Raw genomic sequence first — 25,134 nt, forward strand, 5'->3', positions numbered from 1 at the left:
AGCAAATTTCTCTAAAAGAGCAAATTTCTCTAAAAGAGCAAACACAGTGGCCCCTGTGTCGTTCCTGGATGCGGTAGAAGCCTCTCCGCTTCAGACAGCCACAGGCGCTGTCTTGTGTGTTGCGGTCGCGGCTTGCTTTCAACAGAAAGCAAGCCACCCCAGCTGCACCCCGCATTGCTCCTTCTTTCCACGGGATTGAGGACGATGCGGTTGGCGCTGGGGGCGATTTGGGGTCGGCAGCGGGTGCAGTTTCGCCGGGTAGCCGCCCGCGAACCTCCCGTTCCCCGACACGCTCGCTGGTCCCCGTCCACGCTCGCGGCGATAGCGGCTCGCCTCATGGCCTGGCTGTCTATCCTCCCGAGCCCGAAGCAGATGAGCTCGCCGCTGCATCGGAGAGTGTGATGTCTGATGCCGAGGACTCCCCTGGACTGCCGCCTTCGGGCCAGCAGGCCCAGGCTGAGGCCGACGCTCAGATGTCTGACATGCTTTCCCGGGCCGCCGTGAGCGTGGGGTTGGATTGGAACCCTCCATCCTCCCCACAGCCTTCACGGTTGGATGACTGGTTCCTGGGGGCAGCGCGCCGTTCGCGGCCTCGCATCCCCCCGGTCCCGTTTTTCCCGGAGGTGCATGACGAGCTGACGTCTACGTGGAGAGCCCCGCCAGAGAGCCACCACCCTCGACGGCGGACAGCGCCACGGATACGGGCCGATTCCCCAGGTCGATAGGGCAGTTGCGTACCATCTATGCCCCGGTAGCCCTACCTCCTGGCGTGGCCGCCCCGTACTCCCATCCAAGCCCTGTAGGACAACATCCTCGCTCAACGCGAAGGCCTACAGTGCGGCTGGACGCGCTGCCTCTGCCCTGCATGCGATGGCCCTCCTGTAAGTCCACCAGGCCAAAGCACTCAGAAGCATGCACGGGGGTGGACCTGATCCTGATGTGCTGCAGGAACTGTGCTTAGCGACCGACCTCGCCCTGAGAGTGACGAAGGCCACAGCACAGGCACTCGGACAGGCGATGGCCACCCTAGTGGTCCAGGAACGGCATCTCTGACTCAATCTGGTCGAGATGCATGAGGCTGACAAGAACCGCTTCCTGGACGCACCTGTCTCCCAGATTGGCCTTTTCGGCGACACCGCCGAGGACTTCGCCCAACAGTTCTCCGCAGTGAAGAAGCAGACGGAGGCCATCTCTCACATCATGCCCCGCCGCACACCTGCCGCTACGGGCCCTGCCCCGTCTGCTCGCCGAGGGCGTCCCCCTGCGGCGAAGAAACCAGCTCCTGCTCCGCCCCAACCCGGGCCCAGCTCTCAGCCCCAGCGTCGAAGCACCCCGCGAGGCGGCGACGCCCCTGTCTCACGAACCCCCTCTAGGACCCGGAAGGCTCCCAAGCGTTCCTGAGACAGTCGACCCAGAGCCGAAGACATTAGCTCCGGAGGTGGTAAGACCGCTCCGTCCCCCGGTGGAGGGCCGGGTGGAGAATCCTTTGTTTTTTCATTTGTCACACCCCCTGACGGGGGCTGTGGTACCCACATTCTCAATAAAAGAGCTATTTCCTTTGCCTCTGGGTCACCTGGCCCGCAAATGCCGTTCTCACGGCAATCTGCTTTCAGATTACGACAGTCCCGGTAAACCGGACGCGGCGATCCCGCCTTCCGCCTGCCCACGACTGTCCCCTGGCCGGCCGGTTCAGACGAATCCAGAGGACGCCAACATCAGACCTCCTCCTCAGTCACGAATCGCCCCCTGCCGGACGCGCGGAGCAAGGTAAGTGCTTTGAGTCTATTCTCAGCACCTCAGCCTCAGGCCGCAACGAAGCCGCCCAACGCTGCATTACCTGTTCCGCCCCGCTGCGAGGCCCCGCCGGGTACGTCCAAAATACTCATCCCTTTGGTGCCCCTAGCGCAGAGCTGGGAAGCGTGGCTTTCGCTCACCAACACATCATGCTGGCTGCACCGGACCATTCGACTCGGTTACGCAATTCAGTTTGCCTGGCTCCCGCCCCCCTTCAGGGGCGTCCGCTTTTCCGCAGTACACTGTGCCTGGCTTCCTTCAAGCCAGGCACAGTGGTCCCTCTAAAACTTTTCCAGAGGCTCCTGGGGCATATGGCGTCCTCCGCGGCGGTCGCGCCGCTGGGGTTGATGCATATGAGACCACTCCAGCACTGGCTCCAGACTCGAGTCCCGAGACAAGCATGGCACCACGGCACGCATCGGGTAAGGATCACCCCCGCCTGCCTCAAAACACTCCGACCCTGGACAGACCTCTGCTTTTTACGGGCAGGAGTGCCCCTGCAGCAGGTGTCCCGACGCGTTCTGGCCACAACCGACGCCTCCCGGTCCGGGTGGGGTGCCGTGTGCAGCGGGCAAGCAGCAGCGGGCCGTTGGAAAAGGGCCCCGCTGCGTTGGCACATCAATTGCCTGGAGTTGCTGATCGTCCTTCTTGCTCTCAGGAAGTTCCTCACGTTAGTTCGGGACAAGCATGTCCTCGTGAGATCGGACAGCACCACGGTGGTGGCGTATATAAATCGCCAAGGCGGCGTACGCTCCCGCCACATGTCACAACTCGCCCGCCGTCTCCTCCTATGGAGCCAGCAGCGACTCAAGTCAGTCCAGCTGATTTGGGAACGGTATGGCAAGGCCCAGGTAGACCTGTTTGCCTCCCAGGAAACCTTCCACTGCCCGCTCTGGTACGCCCTAACACAGCTGGCCCTCGGGGCTGCGCAAGTACGCATTTCCCCCAGTGAGCCTTCTTGCACCGGTGCTGTGCAAGGTCAGGGAGGACGAGGAGCAAGTCACGTTAGTGGCCCCCTACTGGCCCACTCAGACTTGGTTCTCGGAACTCAGACTTCTCGTGACAGCTCCTCCCTGGCGAATTCCCCTGAGAAAGGACCTCCTCTCTCAGGGACGGGGCATGCTCTGGCACCCGCGCCCAGACCTCTGGAACCTCCACGTCTGGTCCCTGGACGGGATGCGGAAGAGTTAGCCGGCTTACCGGCGACCATTGTGAATACAATCAACCAAGCCAGAGCCCCCTCTACCAGGCACCTTTACGCCCTAAAGTGGCGCTTGTTCGCAGATTGGTGTTCTTCCCGAACTGAAGACCTGCAGAGATGCGCGATCAAGTCAGTGCTCCTGTTCCTACAGAAGAGGCTAGACAGGAGGCTGTCCCCGTCCACCCTCAAGGTGTATGTTGCTGCCATTGCCGCCCACCACGATCCTGTAGACGGCAAGTCTTTGGGTAAGCACGACCTGATCCTCAGGTTCCTGAGAGGCGCCCGGAGGTTGAATCCCTCCCGACCAGGCCTAGTTCCCTCCTGGGATCTCTCGGTAGTCTTGGCAGGACTCCAGAGACCTCCCTTCGAGCCGCTTGAATCAATTGGACTCCGGGCCCTCTCTCTTAAGACGGCCCTGCTGATCGCGCTCGCCTCTATCAAGAGGGTCGGGGACCTTCAAGCATTCTCTGTCAGCGACACTTGAGTTCAGTCCGGCAGATACTTCTGTGATCCTAAGACCGCGACCGGGCTATGTGCCCAAGGTTCCTACCACACCCTTCCGAGATCAGGTAGTGAACCTGCAAGCCCTGCCCCGGGAGGAGGCAGACACAGCCCTTTCGTTGCTATGTCCAGTGCACGCCCTGCGCATTTACCTGGACCGCACACAGAGCACCAGACGCTCTGAGCAGCTCTTTGTCTGCTTTGAGGGACGGCAGAAAGGGAATGCCGTCTCCAAACAGAGGCTCGCCCACTGGGTTGTCGACGCCGTCACACTGGCTTATCACACCCAGGCCGTGCCCCTACCCTACCCGCAAGGGTCGGTTGCGTCTCTTGTTTTGTCAGGTCCGAGCCCGTAGAACTCGGTAACACGTAGACCGACCGGCCGGGTGGATCGCTTGGGCCTGGCACCCTTTTCCCTACGTCAAGGTAAAGTAGTGCACCTTCTTCCCAGGGCGCCCCACTCCGAGTCGGGACCCTGGTCGATTCCTCCCCAGCCCTCCGGGTCCGCGGTTCAGCGGAGGAACTCGCCGACCCAAGCCACTGCAGGTACCCTGATGGCTACCCTGTACTGGTATAGGTGCTCCACAGGTAGGGCCTCCTGCTCGGACTCCCCCTGTGTGTAATTCCACGGTGCTGTCCCCTTACGAGCGGACCCCCGTGTCTCCTTTTGGCAGTTACAGCTGCCCTGGTCGCCGTGCTGTAGCAACTCCCCCCTTTCGAGGCTGGATCTACCACCGCACCATACTTTCCACACGAGCCCTAAGACGGCCGTGTGACGTGTCTACCACTTTTCCTCCCCAAGAAAAAGGGCAGGTGTGGTCTCCGCAGGGTCTGGGTAAGACCCCCTTCCCTATATGCATGTAAGGGCCCCGGCCGTGATTGCTCTATGCGAGAAACATAGAGAGAAAAGAGGCACAGCCAGGCTGGCCCGTTCCCATGTTGGCAAACATCGCCTTGTTCCCCTCCCAGGGTAACTAGAAGGATTCTGATGTTCTTATGGGGCATTGGGGAAGGGTACGTGCAGCCAGGTACAGACGATGCGCGGCACTGGATGAAATCCCTGCCCGCCTCTGTATCAGCGGTTCACGTACACAGTTCAGGGCATGGCAAGACTGGAATGGGTCCCCTAGTGTCGGAGAGAGCGACAGAAGGGGAACGTTTGGTTACGTATGTAACCTCCGTTCCCGAGGGAGGGAACGACATGTTGTGTCTTTCCTCCGCCATGCCACTGAACCGAGCTACTGTTGTGGCCGGACCATTCCAGCTCCTCAGAAAAATCCTGACTAAACTTCCGCATTTGCCCCGCTTAAATACCCGTATGCGGGGCGGGGTATGCAAATACTGACTGCCAACTCTCATTGGCCCTTTTCAATAGGTCAGAGGTTAATAGCGGCGCTCAAGAGAGACCCCTAGTGTCGCTTCTCCGACACAACGTGTCGTTCCCTCCCTCGGGGAACGGAGGTTACATACGTAACCAAACGATTTGCCGATAAAACCTGGTACAATGTGTTGAAAAATGCAACTGTTAAATTCAACTTAAATAAGCATGAATGAGATTTGCATTTATATTTGGTCTGTTCCTAACAAAAATCTATCGTATGGCTTAAAAACAATTGGAATATAGTGCACAAGTTGTATGGACTACTTTTATGATGCTTTTAAGTTATTTTTGTAATTTTTATATCTTGCCAGTATAAAGCACCTTCTACTTTTATTTTATGGAAAATGTCTCGGTTACTGCTGTAACCTCCGTTCCCTGATGGAGGGAACGAGACGTTGTGTCAATGTAGTGACACTAGGGGTCGCTCTTGGGAGCCCCAAACACCTCCAATCTTTGAGAAAAGGCCAAAGAGAATTGGCAAGTGGAATTTGCATGCCACTCCCCTGGGACACTCATTCAGGTTTTGTGCTGATGAGCCGAGACAAGGTCCCAGCCATTTCAGCGGATAGTACTGTGTTGTGGCAAGAGGGTCATAACCATGACGCACCTTGGAAGCTTGCTGTAAGGGCCGTCAAATGCAAACCATTGGAAGGGTCTATGACAAGGTAAAACAGAGACATGAAAGTACGTATCCTTCAGTTATACTGCCACAAACCAATCTTGATAACAGACGCACACCAAAATGCATTTCCGCATCAGCATCTTGAATGGGTGTCTGTACAGGGCACATTTCAGAACTTGCATGTCCAAGATTGGCCGCAACCCATTGCTTTTCTTTGCCACGATGGATTAAGGGCTGTAGAACCCTTTCCTAATCTTGGCTGGAGGGACAGGCTTATTCGCACCCTTGCGCAGAAGAGTCGTGATCTACACAGATTATTGCATCAATCTCAAAGCACCACTTATCAAGAACAACCACCACCAACAACAAACAATTTTGTGAGGGATTCACCTCAATCTCAAACCCTCACAGCTCAGGAACAACTAACAACAAACAATTTGCAGTAAGTCATGAAATCCGCTCATGTTATTTCTTTCTGCATTGCATGTCAAATGTTTACAATAGCCTTATCGGCACTAATGATGTCCAGCTTTGCCAGTCGGAGATCACTAAAGATAATGTTAAAGAGGTGTGCGAATTAGCAAAAACTATGTCAGACACTGTAATATGCTGTTGTCCCTTCCCTGCCCATCGTGGTGATGAGGTTTATAGTAGATTAGTGTCACTGAATGGCTGGATGTCTGAGTGGTGTCTGAAGAATAAAATAGGATTTATAGACAATTAGAAGAGTTTTTGGGGTAGACCTAACCTGCTAAAGAGAGGTGGACTCCATCCCTCCAGGGAAGGTGCCGCTCTCCTCTCTAGTAATTTGGCTCATAGTCTTAATAATGATAGTATTTGACTAGCTGGGGCCCAGGTCAGGAACAGACAAAGTGGTTAATCCGAACATCTGCTAGCTGCCTTGAGACATCACACAGGTCACATAAACTACAACACATAGAGACTCTTTCTACCAAAGCACTAATTGTTAATTAAATGATTACAGATCATAGATTGGATGCGCTCTGTTTGACTGAAACCTGGCTTAAACCGGATGAATATATTAGTTTAAATGAATCTACTCCCCCAGGTTATTGTTATAAACATGAGCCACATCTGAAGGGTCGAGGAGGAGGTGTTGCAGATTTTGGTGTTACTCAGAGGACAGGATATAAATGTAAGTCTTTTGAACTAATAATGCTTAATGTGACACCGTCTGATATAAATAAATAATCTCTGTCATCTTTTGTCCTTGCTACAATGTATATAGATCACCCGGGCCTTATTCTGATTTCCTTGGTGAATTTGCACATTTTTTATCAGATCTTGTAGTTACTGTACATATAGCTTTAATTGTTGGTGACTTCAACATTCACATAGATAATGAAAATAATACATTGTGATTAGAATTTATCGATATTCTCAACTCTCTTGGAGTCACAATGTAACAGGACCAACTCATCGCCATAATCATATGCTAGATTTCATTCTGTCATATGGAGTTGATGTAATATAGAAATTCTGCAGCAGAGCGATGACATCTCGGATCATTACCTTGTCTCTTGTATGCTGCAATCAGCTAATAAATATACACCACGCTATCATTCAGGTAGAACTATTCTTTCGACCACTAAAGATAGCTTCACTAATAATCTTCCAGATCTATCTCATACACTCAATAAACCCCAAAGCCCAGAAGAACTTGATGAAATAGCAAAAAATATAAATGCAGTCTTCTCTAGCACTCTAGATATTGTCGCCCTACTTCGATTAAAGAAAATTAAAGAAATACGCCTTGCACCATGGTACAACGATCACACTCATGCTCTCAAATGGAGCGCATGTGGAAAAATACAAAATTAGAAGTATTTCGTGGTGCATGGAAGGATAGTGTCTGTAGATGCATATTTTAGTAAACTCAAAATAACCACAACAATCCTAGATGTTTATTCAGAGTGCTAACAAGAACCAAGAAATATGATCATATTAGCCCCATTTTGTCATCATTACATTGGCTACCTGTTAAATTTCGTATTAATTTTTAAATTCTGTTAACTACATATAAAGATTTGAATGGTCTAGCTCCGGAGTACTTAAGTGACCTTCTACCACGCTATATTCCATCACATTCATTACGATCACAAAAGTCTGGCCTGTTAATAGTTCCTAGAATATCAAAATCCACAAAAGGAGGAAGATCCTTTCATATTTGGCTCCTAAACTATGGAATAGTCTCCCTAACACAGTTCGGGACTCATACACACTCCCTCAGTTTAAGTCTAGACTAAAGACTCATCTATTTAGCCAGGCATACACCCAATTTATCCTCCAACCCAAAATTAGGCTGCTTTAGTTTAGTATGCCAGAACCAGAAACCAGAAACATTGATCATGATTTATATCTCTGCAATAAATTGAATGGCATCTATGCTTATATTATTAAATTTTTTTCCCTGTCTCAACATAGGGACTCCTATCCTGAGGTCACCAGAACCGGCTGGATCCAGCAGCATTCATGCTTCCTGTTGGACTCCACTGCTACGTGTCGCTGAATGATGATGACTAAATGCAGCCGGTGTCAGCCAAACATCACTTCAGTCTATTATGATGGGCTTCAGAGGATTAACTGATGCCAACTCCAACCATAAGACATGGGATACTTCATATGCCATTGTCTGAACCTTGGATTTAGGATGGACCACACCGAACCTCACAGAAATTACCGGCCAGGTTGAACTGCGCTTCACATCCCTGATCTCTGCCTGCATCACCTCGGTCTATTGATTGACTACGATCTTGACACGAACAATTGCCAACAAAAGCCTTCATCAGCCCATTAATAAGGAGAATTGCATCTATGTGAACTTCTGCAGTTAATCCAGGATGGACTTCAAAGACATTGGTCATTAATCTTACAGTTCAAACAAAATCAATGTTTAAACACCGAATCTTAACACTTACTTAGTTTAATAATTTTAAACCATGACTTTAACTATACATAAGTAATATTTACATTATATTCATGATGTTAGCTCTAGTGGAACTGACCCCCACAGTGAGTCTGGTTTCTCCCAAGGTTATTTTTTCTCCATTAATCAACATCTTATGGAGTTTTGTGTTCCTTGCCACAGTCGCCTACAGCTTGCTCACTGGGGTTATTAATACAATAATTTTGTATTTACTTATTTTTAAACACGATAAACAATCGTATTTTATCTAATTACACAATGATGATTCATCAACATTATAGACATTAGTTTTATTGTCTGTTAATGCCTGATCTTCTGTAAAGGTGCTTTGAAACGATGTGTGACTTGACTTGACTTGACTATGTGAGATTTGAGTGGCTCACATTTGTTTGCACATCACACAAAATAATTGCAACACCCTGCAAGGTCTCAATTTCATCAGTCTTGAGTGGTTTAATTACCTCGCATCAGATTAGTCAGATCACTGTCTGGTCATTAGTCAGATCACTTTGTAACCAGCTAATGCTGGTTATTGGCTACCTGATTGTCAAGTAAAGTAACAATCATTCTAGATGTGATGTCTGTGGTGAAAACGTTAGTACACAATACTAATAATTTAGAAAACACAACTGTGAAGCACATACCTGAACCATAGGGAAGTGAGAACAGCCATTCGTTTCCCAGAAACAGATGCCAAAAATAAAGAAAACAGACAAAATATGGTCAGTATTTTCATAGTTCTCTCCAAATTTTCTGTCAAAATACAATGTGATTGGGAGTCAAGTAACTCTGACCATACAGCAGGGCATGTTTAATCTGTCATCAATCACTGTCAACACTAACTTCCTGTAGACAAACATTAAAGTGTTCTTCCATTTCATGCTGAGGATTCTGTGTCTGATGACTTGTTACCAATATAGTAAACCAAAACATAGGCAGAAAATCACAAGTCTAATGGTTATATTAAATAATTTCATTGCATCTGTCTCGAATTGTTTAGATGTGTACTCAGCAACAGTGGAGCAAATCTGACGACACAAGCTATTTTCCAAATGCAATATGGTTTTTAAATGTTCCTTGAATTATTACAGCAGCCTCAATTATCAGTCAATTACCCATCAAAAGCAGCAAATCTTACACTGAGTATAGTGAGTATTGATTTATGACCAGAAACTATTGATGCTGTTTATTTCTAATTTCAAAGCTTGTATGGTGTTGTTACAAGAGTCGTGTGCCAGTTGATGACAGCTATTTGTGTGGGCTGCAATAATTGACCTTCAACACAAATATCTGTGGCTTTTTTGTTCCACACTTAAAAGTCTGCTACTTGTAAGTTTGGCACACAACACTTGCACTCTTGATTGGTCTGTGTTCCCTTATAAGGATGTCAAATAGTTCAAGAAAGTCAATAGTTCAAGCACATACTCTTTGAATTGAAATATTTTAAAACTTTAATTTAACATAACACAGATGAACAATTCTTCCCCATTTGAACATTAAAAGCCTTTCTTCTCTTTTGTCTCTTAAACTGTACATACAATGTGTAATACAATATGCAGCTGGGATTTTAAAATATTCTGATGCCACAGACCCCCAAATATGATGATACCTTTTCAACTGACCTTCTTTCCTAAAAAATAGGCAACATGTTAGTTAATTTAAATAATAAAATTTTATTTTGTCACTATCTTTAAGCCAAAATAATTAATATTTTTCTATAAAATATAATATTTACTTTGTTTACAATTTACAGTGTTTATTTTTATCATAATATTTTCACTATTAATGTTAGATGTATAAACCTGAAGAGAAACATATTCAATAAAATTCAAATGTATTTATATAGTGTTTCACAAAAATATTTTCACAAAGCAGCTTTACAGAAAAAATTGCCTTACAAAATCAACAAAAACGTTAAATTAAGTTTGACAGCATTTGTGACAATGTTGATTACCACACAAATGTATTTCAACTCGTCCATCCTTTTCTTAAAAAAAAGTAAATAACAAGAAATTGAGGTTACAGTGAGGCACTTACAATGGAATATAATGGCGCCAATTTTTGCCAGAAACGTGAAGCTAAAAGCACTAAAATTTCTTTTTTTTTAAAACTCTTGTATCATTTGAGCTAAAAAGTTGCTTAAGTTGTAATTTTTACAGTTCTTTTAGTGTTTTTAGGTTTGTAGGCATTACATCGTCATGGCAATGAAGTTTTAAAATTGGCTATAAATTTACGCAGAAAAGTAAAAGTTTTTAGAAAGCGATTTTGTTATACTAAAATCATGTTAGCATGCATATTGTTTATGTCTTGTAGCTATAGTTTTGAAATAGTGAGTTGTTTTAATGTTAATAGATTGGCCCCATTCACTTCCATTTTAAGTGCCTCAGATTAAAAAAACAAAACATAAAAACACCTTTTTTTTAAAGAAAAGGAGCGAAAAGTTAAAATAATTTGTTGTGGTGATCAACATTATGCCACAAATGCTGTCGATTGACCATCAATTGTATTTAACCTGGAATATTCCTTTAATTCTCCAGCACATCAAGCCATGGTGACCTTACACACGTCGAGAGTCAGGTTCATGTAATTTCCAACTCCCATTCCCTCTTTTTTTATGCCATCATTTCCTGTCATCTTTCACTCTCAATGGCCAAAAATGGTATTATATACCAATATAGTCCACCAGCATGCTCATCATGCTAGTTTTCCATGGTAAAAGGAGCCCCATCTGACTCTTGTTCAATCCCATGTTAGTACCATGAATGGCTAAACGTCCTCTGTAAGAGATCTGTAGTTGAGGTTGGTTGTATTTTATTTCCTGCAAAGCATCCAAATGTTACGTCTCCCTGTTTCCCCTTTCATCTGACAATGATCAAGGCTGTTGAACACCTCCGGGAACATCATCAAAAATGTTCCACTGGCCTGAATAGAGACAGGGTGACTCTTATAAAGCATTATGGTCAATTTGAACTCCCTAAAAGAAGGATGTTCTTAGAAGGATTCAATATATCAGCGTTGTCAGAGAATTTGAATGCACAACAAAAGACAATGCCATGAAAATAAATGGTTTTACTGATCTTAATTTACTGTCACTACATTATGGATTCAGATGAAAACTAATTTGTGGCCCATGCATGGTGAATTAACTGGAAAAGCTTTGATCTGGACATTCATTGCTATGCACCCTCATGTTCTGGCTGTCCTAGAGATGCTAACTAGCTCCAGAAGTGGAGCAGACCCATGCAACACATTCCATTTTTCCATTAAAGCTTTCTTTAAAAACTCTGCTATGATTTCTGTCTTTTTTCTCATATTTCACAAACTCTTGGTATGATTAAAGTCTTACTATTGTGAGGGTCTTAGCAGCCAATAATTTGCTGAATATAATTTCACCCTAGGTTCAGGGAGGGGAAATTTAAAATTGAAGCCAAATACAACACAAAAGGAAAGCTTTGATCAGTGATCAACACTCCTCACAGATATGTCTTTAAAACTTCCATAGATTTGAATTTCATTTAACAAGACAGGAGACCCCTTATTGAGTCTCAACTTTAATACTGAATCTTGACAATGTAAGGAAGTTTTGTTCAGCCTAAATGTTTTTTCCAGGAACTCATGTTCAATTCCAATGAGAATTCCAAGAAAAAAGATAAATGATATGAGGATATTTATGACATTGTTTGGACCTGAAACTGGATTGGATAATTCAGACTCAACAAAGCAGTTGCGAATGAAGACAAGTCCCTTTTTGTTAGAGGCCTGTGAGCAGATATATGTTCTTTTTTTTTATTCCAACTATTATAATTTATTACTTAACCCTTTAAGCTCTGAAGGTGTTTTTAAAGATTTCTTGTTTCAGTGGCATAACCAAAAGTAAAGGCTTTTTGATATCATTGTAAAGAAAACCTTTCAGATATTTTAATTATATGGATTATGATAGATTCTGAGACTGTCAGCCAAAGAAACTGCTGAAAAATTCCATTATTTATCTCAGGGTGTAAATAAGGTAGATCTGAAAAACTGTTATTGTTTTGTTCCCAATCATGTCACCTGTACGTGTGGATCAATTTTGTGTTGATATGACAAAGCTCTGAATCCTAATACAATTGGTTTAGCATTCCATGATGCTGGACAATGTACATAATTTCCAATAAAGTTATCTGATCTAGGCAAGCTAACATGTTTTTGCAAGATAGAAGATTATGTTCTGTGTGCACATTATGCTTCGTATGGATTATGGAATGATCTAAGCATGAAGCATGAGGGTGTGTGAAAATTGTAATTTTTTCTCACGGGCCAGAAAAAGAAAATTGTATTTTTATTTACAGAGGATGCTTTAAATGAATCAAGAATAACAGTAAAATACATTTATTTAACAGCCAGTTTATTCTAGATCTTCAGGAAAAGTTGAATCCCATGCTTTCTGCAGCACTACCAAAAGATGTAATTGCCTTGTAGGGCAATTCTCACGGATTTCTCATCCAAGCTTTTCTAACAACAGCTCAACACTTCAAACTCATCCATCCATAGTACTCATTTCTAACAATTCACTACTCAATCTTTTAGATACTTTTGCACATTCTACCATTTTCTACTTATTTTTCTAGATGTGACTTATTCATTTAAGGTCTGCCTAAAATGCCAACATCCCAGAGCCTTATCTTCACTGTTACAGTTGAAACTGGTGTTTGTACAGGTCATTGAAGCTGCCAGTTAAGGACTTGTGAGGGGCCTGTTTCTCAAACTAGAGGCTCTGATGTACGTGTCGTCTTGTTGTTGTGAATCTGAGCCGTCAACTTCCCTCTATATCCCAGTAAGATCCAGTTTGATTTCTTCTTTCAAGACAGTAATGCACGGAGTAGCCTTCATCTCTCAAAAGAACAGTAGACTGATGAATTTCTAGAGAGATTTGTTTGGTTTTCGCCATTTATAGAACCAAAATTTGTCTTGTCATTTTCAACTGTTCTAACAAAAATAATGTTTCTTGAGTACCAAATTAGCACATTAGAATATTTTTTTAAGGATTGTGACACATTATTTTCTTAGTATGCTGCTGAAAATGGGCTGTGACTTGATGAGTAACAATATAACAATAAAACAGTTATTTCAAACACTTTTAATAATTTTGTTTAAGGTGATCCCAGGTGAAGATGAGCATCAATTTCTTTCAAGAACTTAAAGTGTCTTAGTGTTTCCTTTTGAAGGGTAATGTAGGTAATTTAAAGTTGAAGTGTGCAATTTTTGTGCCAAAAACCTTACTAGACGGAAATGGAAAATAATAAAATATAGCACAATCCCATCATCCTCCATTGGTCAGACAGTTTAGTTGCCAACATCTCAAGCCATTTGTTGATCAAATATCACTATTTCAGACTGGACAAGATGCTCAAACTAACAGAGCAATGTTTTGATAGCACCAAAGAGCCACAGAGCATCCGTTTACAAAGTGTTTACACTTTTCAGGTTAACCAACCTGTAAATGGCTTACTTAATATGCCGAGACAAATACAACTACAGTTTAAGTTGGAAAAGACGTATTTTAACCTTATACAAAATTCACTTATCACCTCTAATAAGAGAAATTCTAGCAATTCAGTTGTTCAAATATTTTGATGTAGAAAGTATGAATGCTTATCAGATTTAATCCCTCACTTAGGGATGTTCAATGTCTGCATTCTATGCATGAGGAGAAAAGGTTCTTGGAGAGAGCAAACTTGAAAATGTTATTTATTTGTATAAAGACCATCATGTGGTCCAAATTATAGTTGTCAAATTTGTGGGAAGTGACAAAAGAAACCAAATTATTTCTGTTTCAAAGCCCGTTAAACTAGATTGCGGGTGGTTAGTAAATGGACTGAAAAAATACCATGCACAAAAATGTTAAAACTCAAATTACCATCTGTATTGAAAAGAAAATTGTCAGATTGAAAGCACTCTAGAAACTTGTCAGAGTTGCCAGAGGAAGTCTGACCAGCTTACAGAGGTACAGCGATTACCCTTTATATGGCCATGTGGGGATTATGTGAAATATTCTACAATTAAAGTGCAAGAACATACTGTACATAACCTTAGGGCAAAGGCCTAAAGGCTCCACAAGTCAGTAAAATACTTTCGGTTTCATTATCCCTGCCATTAATGCATATCTACACCAGGACTGGAAGTGGATATTATAATTGAAGACTTATGGAGACCATCAAGGGGGAGAAATTTGTGTGCATACAATTTACTACAACAACAAGAGTCTTTATTTTTTCACTCACGGTTCAGAGGCGGTTAGAAAGTTTTCAGCGCTGAGCTTTTTTTGAATGAGATATTAAGCTGTGCAGAAGTGTAAACACTTTTACTTTCCAATCAAAATGTAATTCAACCGCACTCAGCTTTATGATAAATAGCAAGCGACCTGTGGATACAGGCAACATTATGCGTTCTCAGTGTGTATGAAGCGAGACGATTGGAGGTGAGTACATATTTATGTTAGAATTGGAGGCAACGCTCTGTTTTGATTTCCTTGTGTCAGAGAGAAGCAGGCACAGCAGTTATCAGAATGTGCCTCAGAGGAGGGCCACGTGCAATGTGTAGGAATGATTGTTAATTGCATATGAAGATTTAGCTAAGCATGGTGTACGCAAACGGACCAGAATGGAATACAGTCGTGACTAAACCAACACAAGCTGGAAAATTTAGGCTTTGCACAGTACAAACTATTATAACAAAAATGTTGTATGCATATATTTATTTTCAAAAGTTTTTCATGGCATGACTTATGAGGAGAAAGGTGCATGCTTGATAGTAGGGGCATAATACAAAACTAGGCCCTTTTGAACACCCCAATGGGGAGTTTCTTGTTCCAATTTGCAAACCATTTTCACACATTTCCATTTTTGGTACAACTAATAAAAGCTCTAGCAATTTAAATTCTTTCCACTTAATACGTGTAAATGAGTTATGTACAATTATAGCAAGCAATTTCACAGATGTCATTTCACTCTAAACACTATAAAAGGCCTGTCTTCCCTATTTATGGACCTAAACCCCCAGCCATAATTACAGTGGAAGGTGGAAGAACCACACCACAATTGTCTGGGATGTTGGTGCCCATTTTACCAGTTATTTCTACTGGAAATTTAACAGTTATGAGATAAACAGAAACTGTCTTCAAATCAGGAAGCTTCATGCACAATGAGAAAAGAGAGCTCATTGTTACTTTTAACTTCGAGCACACTGCTACCATGACATCGCAATTTTAATTCCATTGGTGACAGCGTGTTTAAATTTTATATGGGTATTTAACAAATTTGGAGTTGTATGCTGTCTTTCATGAAGCCTGAGTTTACAGCATCAATAGGTGGGCTACTAGACTTTGGAAAGTAGACTTGAGCTGTAGCCATTGTGAGCATCTATAGCCTAGTTCAGTTTGTGAATTCCAGTGGGCCCTAAGACATCTCACCCTGCACACGCACACAGTGTGCTGTCACCACTTCTCACTGCATAATCCAAAAGAACAACACATATGTGTTGTGCATGTTAGAGGTTCAGAGGAACATCAAAGAGTGAAACCTCATAGAAATGAGACCAGATGTAATATATTTAATTCTTTAGTTTTTATTTTGGTCCATCAAACACATCTTTCCAGTTTTCACTCCATACTCTCTTAGCACGATACATTAAAAATCAGTGTTTGGGATTGACAGCAAACAGTTGTGACTCTAAAAAAATGGGGTCTTGCAAAAGCTTAAAGGACTGGCTTGAATACTGTCTGTATGAACGAACAAGTCAAGCACATTTTCTATTCTCACTCTAGCCGAGAACAACACATAGTGAAAGTGACTAGTGACTAAAGTGAAAGTGACTAAAGATAATATCAAAGATGAAAACTTCCATAACACATGAAAGACTTATCGCAATTGACACAATATTACTTAATAAAAAATCCAATCAAGGCACAAGTTTGTCCATCAAATTAATTAACCAGCAGTGCAGCATTTGTGTTGTGCCCAGAACATACAACAATATTCTGCTGCTGTGTGAATGTAGCCTTAAGGCTAGGGATGGGAATTTTTGAGTAAATTTTAAGTTAAGTTCTCTAAACCACAAAAAAAGAGTACTAGATTACATGTAATTTACAATACACATTAATAATTATGTATAATGTATGTATAACACGTATGGTATATTAAGTTTTATTCACAAACGTTACCAAGAATGGTTTCAAAATAAGATATAACTTCAATAAACTATGCTTTTCTTTTGGGATTTTTTTTTAATGAACAATATGCATTAATACAAATTTTAAAAACTAAAAAAAAAAAAATATTATAAACTAACTGTCAGAAAGATTTTCACTCACCCAGAGCTTACATAGAATCCAATACTGATGGCATGAGCGTAATACACAAATATAAACTCTGAGTCTCCATAAAGGCTATCACATTTTTATCATTTGACATGTTATTATAAAAAAGAAAGTTGTGGAGCTGGATGTGGTTATGTGTCTGACACTGGGGGAGAGAGGAAGCGGTAAGGGCCATCACCTGATGACTAATGGCATGTAACACCTGTGTCTCGTTACAGTGACGACGGAGATGGGCTTGAAAAGGCCACCGAGAACGCCAATAAAGGAGAGAGAGTCTCACAGATCTGACATTCTGTGAAGCTAAATGCTGCTGAACCTAAATATTTATGAGTTTATGTTGTCTCTTATAGCTAAAGCTAAAGTAGATACCTTGTTGTGAAGCTGAAGAGTAAATGCCCTGCTGTGATGCTGAAAAGCCAAAGACCATTTGTTAGACTGGGAAAACCATTAAAGCTTGATTTACCTAGACTGCCACCCCACTTCCTGCTTCCTTATTGTTGAATCCTCTACACAAGTGTTGAAAGTTTGCTTTTTAAGTGAGCTTACACACTAGCACAATTACTGAAATATTTTATGATATTGCACAATATTTGGGTGCAGATTTCATGATGTCCTAATGTCATAAGACTAACAAGAAGCTAAATGGACACACTTTTGGATAATGTGCACCATTTTACACCAATGGTGTCATCAGCATTTAATTCAGGAACATCCCGAGAGACAGGTTACGATGGAGTAACTTTGGATCAGTGTTATCTTGAAAACTAGGTGCTGATTAACTGCATGCATATGAATTAACCTCTTGCAACGGTTTAGTTCTAAGATAAAATATTCTTTAATGTAAGTATTTTGTAGTATTATATGTACCAACAATTGTAGATCAAACAAGAAATATATCTTACTGTTATTGTGAGGTCAAAATGAGAATCCACTCTGCCAGTGCCACTGTCACCATCTGGAAGTTCCTTCAGAAAATAGCATGTGGCACACTCTGGGGTGTTTAGAATTTTCAGATGTAAAAAAATATAATTTATATTATTTATGAAAACAGGGACAGATAATGGTCAATGTTGCATGGTCACTGCAACCAAAAAATCTGGTTATGTTTCTAATATTCTAGTTGTGATTTGAGGATTTAACTTGTATCATTATAAATGTCATTTAAAGATTTAAAGAATTTTCTACACACTTTTTCATATACATTTACTAAAGGGCCTAAACGGGGACTTTAATTGTTTTATATATCTATTAGAGCTGTCAGAATTAACGCATTAACGCATGTGATTAATTAAAAATGTTTAATGAATTAATTTTTCTTAATTGCAATTAATGCATTTTCAACACACTAGTTGAACTTTACACTTTCCTTTACGAAGTATAAACCCAGCTTTACGATTGCTGTAACAAAGTGGATAGCCACAGTCTACCAGCAAAATAATAATGTGAATGATGACAGTTTAAGTGATTTAATGCCCATTGCAATGAATATGCAACTTTTACGGGGACTAGTTTTTCGAACTCCCACTTAAACTTTTAATGTTACTTGAATTTGTGATATTTTAGTGTATGTCTTTATATTGTTGAACGCTTTGTTTGGAAAATGTTAATAAAACGTTATATTGCAACATATTTTTTTGTTTTGTTTCCCAAGATGGAAATAAATACATTTTGACAAGAAAATAACATCAATAACAAGTGAGTCAAACAGCACAAATATACCCGGCCCACATGACTCCACATGCTGAAGTGACTCCACATGCTGAAGTGTCCTTGGTAACACTGAACCCCAAGTTGCTCCCAATGGCAGGCTTGCGCCTTGCATGGCTGCTCTGCCGTCATTGGTATTTTAGAGTGTGTGTGAATGGGTGAATGAGTTCAAAGTGTAAAGTGCTTTGAAAACTGCTAAGGTTAAAAAAGCGCTATATAAGTGCAGACCATTTACACACACACACACACACACACACACACACACTAATGTAGAAGCTATACTAAGGACCATTGCATGCTGTGTTCTTTTGTGTGGATGCAGCACTACAGATATGTGACCATTCATGAAGGCAGACAAATCTGGTGAATTCATGTGATCGTAACAACTAGGGATAGGCACTTTAGTAATTATTTCTACTAGAGTATTCGACGTGATTACTTTAATACTCATCAAATACACATGTAATATTTGTACATATCTATGGACATATATGTCAGACAGATGTCCTTGGCTACTGCATTGCATCTCGTGTGTATCCAGTGTTTCACATATTCATTATTATAGGCTCAAATAGCATGGTCTGTTACAAATTGTAAAACAAATGGCATAAACTAAATATAATGCCTCATATTCTGTCATAATGTAAATGCTCAAAAAGCTTTTCCTTCAGGTTACCGTAATTAACCTAATATGCACAGACCGCTGTTTGTGTGAAAGGAAGAACGTGTCTGGTGTGTGTGCGCTTCTCCAGAGTGTTGAGTGCTGTCTCTGCACCGGAAAGAATATCACGGTACACTATGTTGGAGCTTGTTGCGGCGACGATTGAAATGAAAAATAAGGCCTCTGTTTGAGTCTTTTGTGCATAGTTAATACATTTCGAATTTAGTGAAAAGTTATGTCACGCATGATCATTATCCATCATCGTTTACATGATCTATCATTGCTGTCACTTCCGTGTACTTGAGTACTCGAGTATGTATGCCCATCCCTAGTATTAACAGTTGCGTGTTAACGTTCCTTTATGACTGTATGTCTCTGTCTGACAAAACACAGGGAGATGAGCTGTGTGGATGAGGGATATTTTCAGTGCTGTGACACTGACTGTAAATTGCCATGATTTCTGAGGCGTGGCTGTTAACAATGATACCTGCTGTTGGACAAACACCAAATTACATTCTGGGACAAGACCCCAGGCCCTGCACCAGGTCTCAAGGCAAAGAAGGGATTCCAAAAACAATTAACAGTGGTTGGGGGAAGAATGTTTGGACAGAACATCCCAGACATCCCAGTTCATACAACAAAACAGAGAGGGAAAAAAAACAACACACAGAATACAGATGGAAAGACTGATATCCTGATATCCAATTTTTGCAAATCTCTTGCTCTCATTCTTCAACTGCAAGATTAAAGTCACAGAGTTGTGATTTCTTTTATGGCACCTTTTAAAATGTCTATCAATACCTGTGTTACCCTACTGCCCTTTTGTGCAGACCTGAGAACAAGATTTGCATTTCCTGAAGGAAATACCAGTGGCAAGGCAACAAAAGAATAATGTTAATGTTTTAAGTAGTTTGAAGAAACATCTCATTTGAATCACCATTGCTAAGACCAGTGATGGGCAGTAATAGCGACGCTATTAGCTTAAATACTTTTCTGAGTAGCAATGTGGTAGCTTAACTAGTATTTGAATAAAGTAGCTTTTCACTAGCAAAGCTATATTTTTGACTAGGTAGCAGTGTAGGGTTAACAAATGCCACACCACTACATCATGCCGTGTACCTGGTGTTTACTATTACCAGTTTTGAATTAATATGTCTGATTCACAAATGAATTGTCATTTGAGTCAGTTCTTTACAATGAATTGGTCACACGTGATCGCAAAGGGGCCTGAATCGATTCGCTATTCAATCTTAATGACTCAGAAAGCTCACATTTGCTCTGCTGAATCATTTGGTGCATGCTCTCACTTGCCAACAAGCTCACGGAATATTTAACATGAAAAATAAAGATAACTTTTGTTGGGGTGGATCTACAATCAGTGGAAACCAAACCTGGAAATGTGTCCTATCGTTTGCTAGTGATAAAGAATGTTTTCACGTGTACAGCTTGTGAACGACTGCAGGTACAGACATTTTCCAACCAAGAGTATCAAAACACGAAAACGTACATCTGACTACTTATAATATAAAAAAGTACCACGGCATTACCATGTTTTTTGGACATGTACCATTACCTGGGAGCACCGTGTTAATAGAATAGTATATGAATATGGTAATCATATCAAATTATCATGGTAATACAATGGTATTCTTTGAATAACATTGAAGCCCCATGTAAGTACAATATTACATGAAAATCGTAATTGTATATCAAATGACCATGGTAGTACCATGGTATCCTTTGAAGTACAATTACAGAATGGTAAATAAATATGTCAATTGTTTATCAAAGTCCCATGGTATTACCATAGTAAATTATGTTCAAATGGGTGTGGGTTTGTAGAGGTAGTAGAATACATTTTAAAAATGTAAATGTAAAAAGGTGCTTTTTCATATTAAACACATGGGTATTGTATACATATAATGCCATAAATATGAATTTACATGGTTTTTACATGCACATTTTATACTTTAATATACTTTACCATGGCTTTGATAAACATCATCTGAATAAGTCTTTTAGATACTTTGTCTATGACAGTATGCTCCGTACATCTGGTTGAGGAAAAAAGGCAGCAAGCAACTTTTGGCATATAGCTTGTAGTGTAACTGGCTACTTTCTCGGAAATGTAGCTTTTAGCTTAGCTTTTCTGTTGAGTAGTTGGTAGTTTAGCTAGCTACATTTTTTGAGTAGCTTGCCCAACTCTGGCTAAGACACTCACGCATGTTGTTTTCTGTCTGGTGTGAAGGAGAATTTACCAGAGTAACCTGTCACACAGTGAGTTCAGCTAAACTAGGTTGAAAAAGCTGCTGCTGAAATTGGCCTGTGCTTACAGAAATTCAAACCACTGCCCCCCGTGGTAGAAACTGGAAGTGTTGTTAAACATATGAGCATGTGCAAGCTTAAGTTTCCTTGTAAAATTTTGTAAAAAAAAGAGTGGTGCAAAAAGTGAGCTTGTAAAATGAGTTTTATTTTTAGTTGTGAATGCTTTATACAGTCAACAGGAATGCAAATTTGATCAACCCTAAACTTAACATCAGTGGATTACAAATAAATTTTTTGTGAGAAAATGCAACTACTGAATTGCACGCATTATTGTTTATGTGAACGTTGTTACTTCCTGGTTCCTACGGAAACAGAACTGTCTCAAAGGTTGCATATGCAACATGCTATCATTACCACCACAGGAAAACTTCAAACACATTTTAGCTGATGCAGAAATGTCTGATGGGAGATGGCACTTGTCAGTAATTCGGCAGAATGGGGTCGACTTCAGGATACCGGAGCATTTGCTAGCAACATGTAAATTTCCTGTGTGATCATGTTGCATCAGCACAACGTGACATCTTTGGAGAGTAAAGGTAGATATGATTAAATAGATGTATGTATGCACAGTATGCACATTTTACAATGACATCGTCATTGACAGTTAGACTTCGGAAGTCTAATATTATATAAGTCTTTAATTGAATATTTTACACAATTTAACATAAATCTGTATGTTAAGTGGTTTGAGCTGACTGATTGCAGCATTTTGTGACAAAACATTTGATGAATATCAATACAGTGCTGCCTGGCAAGAACTATAAAATGGTCAAGAGAGTTTTTGAAGTGCAAGATAGGCCTAGATTATTATAAAACAAGATCCAAAGCTCCAGAGGCTTATATGCTGTTTACCCTTAAATGGAAAACAAGCAGGAAATTTTTAGGGCCAGCATCTGATTAAGACTGCATTGATTGGCTTAATCAACTGTGATGTCTTTACAGCCATAACCACCTTTCTTCCCTCTCCAGCTAACTTCACACTTGACATGAGATGCCATAAGCATCATGAATCAAGCTGCAAGTGTGAGTGATGCTGGCAGAGACTTTCAGTTGCCTGCTTGCGGTGACTGTTTAGCTTTATGGTATCCAGTCTGTGTGAGTCCCACAAGACATTACACCTATGAACTCATATAATCATATAAGGTGTGTGTGAAAATAAAACTAGGCTACACTAGGAACATCATCTGACATATTAAGGGATGAAAAGCATAATTACCAATGTTCTGACATTATGTATTTTATTGTTATATTTGGATGACAATGATGTACAAAGGTCCACCCTCTTGAATACATAATAATGTATTCCAAAACCACTAAAAAGCACAAATACACTTTTGATGTTAAATAATAAGGATGCACCGACATGAACAATTTTGTCTGATAATGCTTTTAACAAAAACTATAGGCTGATAACAACATTTTGCCACTTATCTTATTTTGTCATCAGATCACTTATGATTTTTCAAATCTACATCTTCAGAAATATATATCTTCAGAAGCGATATGATAGGTGTAGGTGAGAAACAGATACATTTTTAAGTCAATTTTTACAATGCATACTCATCCCTGCCCAGTAGGTGGTGATATGCATGAACAATGTGAAAGTAACCGTGGAGAGTGATAGTAAAAATGGGAATTAAATATTGATCTCTCTCACACATATACATGTCATATCTTCTCAAGATATGGATTTAACCAATGGAATCATATTTATTATTTTTATGCTGCCTATATGTCCTTTTGGAGCTTCTACAGAGCTGAATTTGTTTCTTTGTTTGTGTTCTACAGAAGAAAGCAAGACATACACATCTGGGATGACATGAGGGTAAATGATAAGAGAATTTTCATTTTCGAACTATCCCATTAACTACAGTTCACATATACAACCTTATTATATTGTATAAATGTTGACCCAATTTTTGGGTCAGCTTTTTTCAGATATGAAAAAAGTTGTCTGATACATATTTTTTTGGTACTGTCCCATGGAATTCAGCTGGCATCAGGCTGACATCTCTTCCTTGGCTTTCACAAAATCACCCTCATATTGAGAGATAACAAATACAGGCTGTCACAATGATGACAAAGAGCCACATCCATCCATAAAGATATCGCCACATTCTGCCCTTTGATTGGATATGAGGCCAACTTAAAAAGCTGCCCACCAATAGAGTTGCTATGATACCAAACACATTAAACCCAGAAATTCAGGAAAGTGAGCCATCAGGAGGCCTTTGTAAAACATTCAGCAATCTAACAAATTTTCGCTTGATTGACTCATGATTAAAAGCTGAAAAGATTGAAGAGGACACTGGCAAGAAATAAAAAGATACAGAGGATGGCAGATACTGTATTCTATTGATGGCTACATGTTGCTTCACTTCTTTCCATTGCCTCAATAACAAGGGAATTTTTTTCTAAATAAAAATGATCTCTAATTAAATCAATGGTAGATGGCAGGTTGTGAGGTTCAAAACGTTATAGCCAATCAAACCAACATATATCTCATTCTTTTGTTCATAGTCTTCATTTAAACAAAAATTTCATTGATTTGTTCATTTAAACAAATCAATGAAAAGTTTTAAACTGTTAAAAAGATTAACTTTTCAAAAACCAAACAACAATAGGTCTACATTAAGTTCCATTTCATTGTCTCAATCCTTCTTTAAGTCCCCCTTGAGATTAATTCCATTATTTTACTGGCTGCTACATTAAGACGTTCTATGGCCTTGACACACCATCTGCAACAAGTTTCTCCTGCGAGAGCACACAAGGCTGTAGACTCACTTTGCTGCATCTGGATGTTTTATTTGTCATGGATGGAGTACATGCCATGGGGCTTGAGCTCACCTTTGGACACTGGCCCTTGCCAAACAAATCTGGGTGGGCAGCAGGGGTAATTCAATCCCCTCTCCTATGCTACAGCCAAATTCTGCTCTGCCCTGGAGCTGAATATGTGACCTCATGAGCCACTGCTTGGCCCACAACCTCTAAGTTAGGTTGAATTGTTAAATGAGCTCAGCGCAAGTGATTAGCTACAATGTTTTGCCTGTTAAATCCCAGTATTTTCAAGCCTAGAGCATCTGAGTATCAGGCATTCAATAAAGCTAATTTTGTACTGAATATTTTCTTTGATTCCTTTTTCTGAGTTTTGTTATTCAAAGCTTTCCATTTAATTCAAAGCTAAATGTGTCAATGGTGTCACTTTCAAGTTTCTATTTCTTCTTGCAGCATATTTACACAAAGCTGTGGCATCAGAAGTGACTGATATCCCTATTTATGCTCAGTCTCTGTGCACTGCAGTGTTGTAAGACTTTGACATTTCAAAAAGCTGGAAAACAGGGCTATGAAAACATATTATAAATAATATAAAGGTAGGCAATTTTCAACCATGCACTGCCAAAAGCTCCTTAAACATTCTCACATTTTTCCCTTAAAGTGCCAGATAATTACAGCCTAAAATGTAAAGTTTGCATTAAATTGAAATGTTAAATACACAAAAAAACATAGAAAGTTCAAAATGCACTAAAAACCATTCAGAATATCTTAGCAACCACATATCAATGCCCTAGAAACTACAACACCCTAGCATCAGGGATGGCTCCAGAACGTCTTAGGTGGGGTGGCTACATGGAATAATTATGC

The 25,134-nt window shown here is 41.1% G+C and overlaps 1 protein-coding gene and 1 long non-coding RNA gene across 2 annotated transcripts in view; one reads left to right on the forward strand and one right to left on the reverse strand.

The window, feature by feature from the left end:
- The window catches only part of LOC127655500 (collagen alpha-1(XXV) chain-like), a 170,169-nt gene that overhangs the window by 76,759 nt on the left and 68,276 nt on the right, over positions 1 to 25,134 (reverse strand). The gene's annotated exons all lie outside the window — the stretch shown is intronic.
- On the forward strand, positions 4,979 to 9,436 carry LOC127659954 (uncharacterized). Its single transcript, XR_007972581.1, has 3 exons — positions 4,979 to 5,941; positions 6,569 to 6,655; positions 7,945 to 9,436. It is a non-coding gene; the product is annotated as an uncharacterized LOC127659954 (long non-coding RNA).

Source organism: Xyrauchen texanus, chromosome 2 (assembly GCF_025860055.1).
Source record: "Xyrauchen texanus isolate HMW12.3.18 chromosome 2, RBS_HiC_50CHRs, whole genome shotgun sequence".
NCBI lineage: Eukaryota > Metazoa > Chordata > Actinopteri > Cypriniformes > Catostomidae > Xyrauchen > Xyrauchen texanus.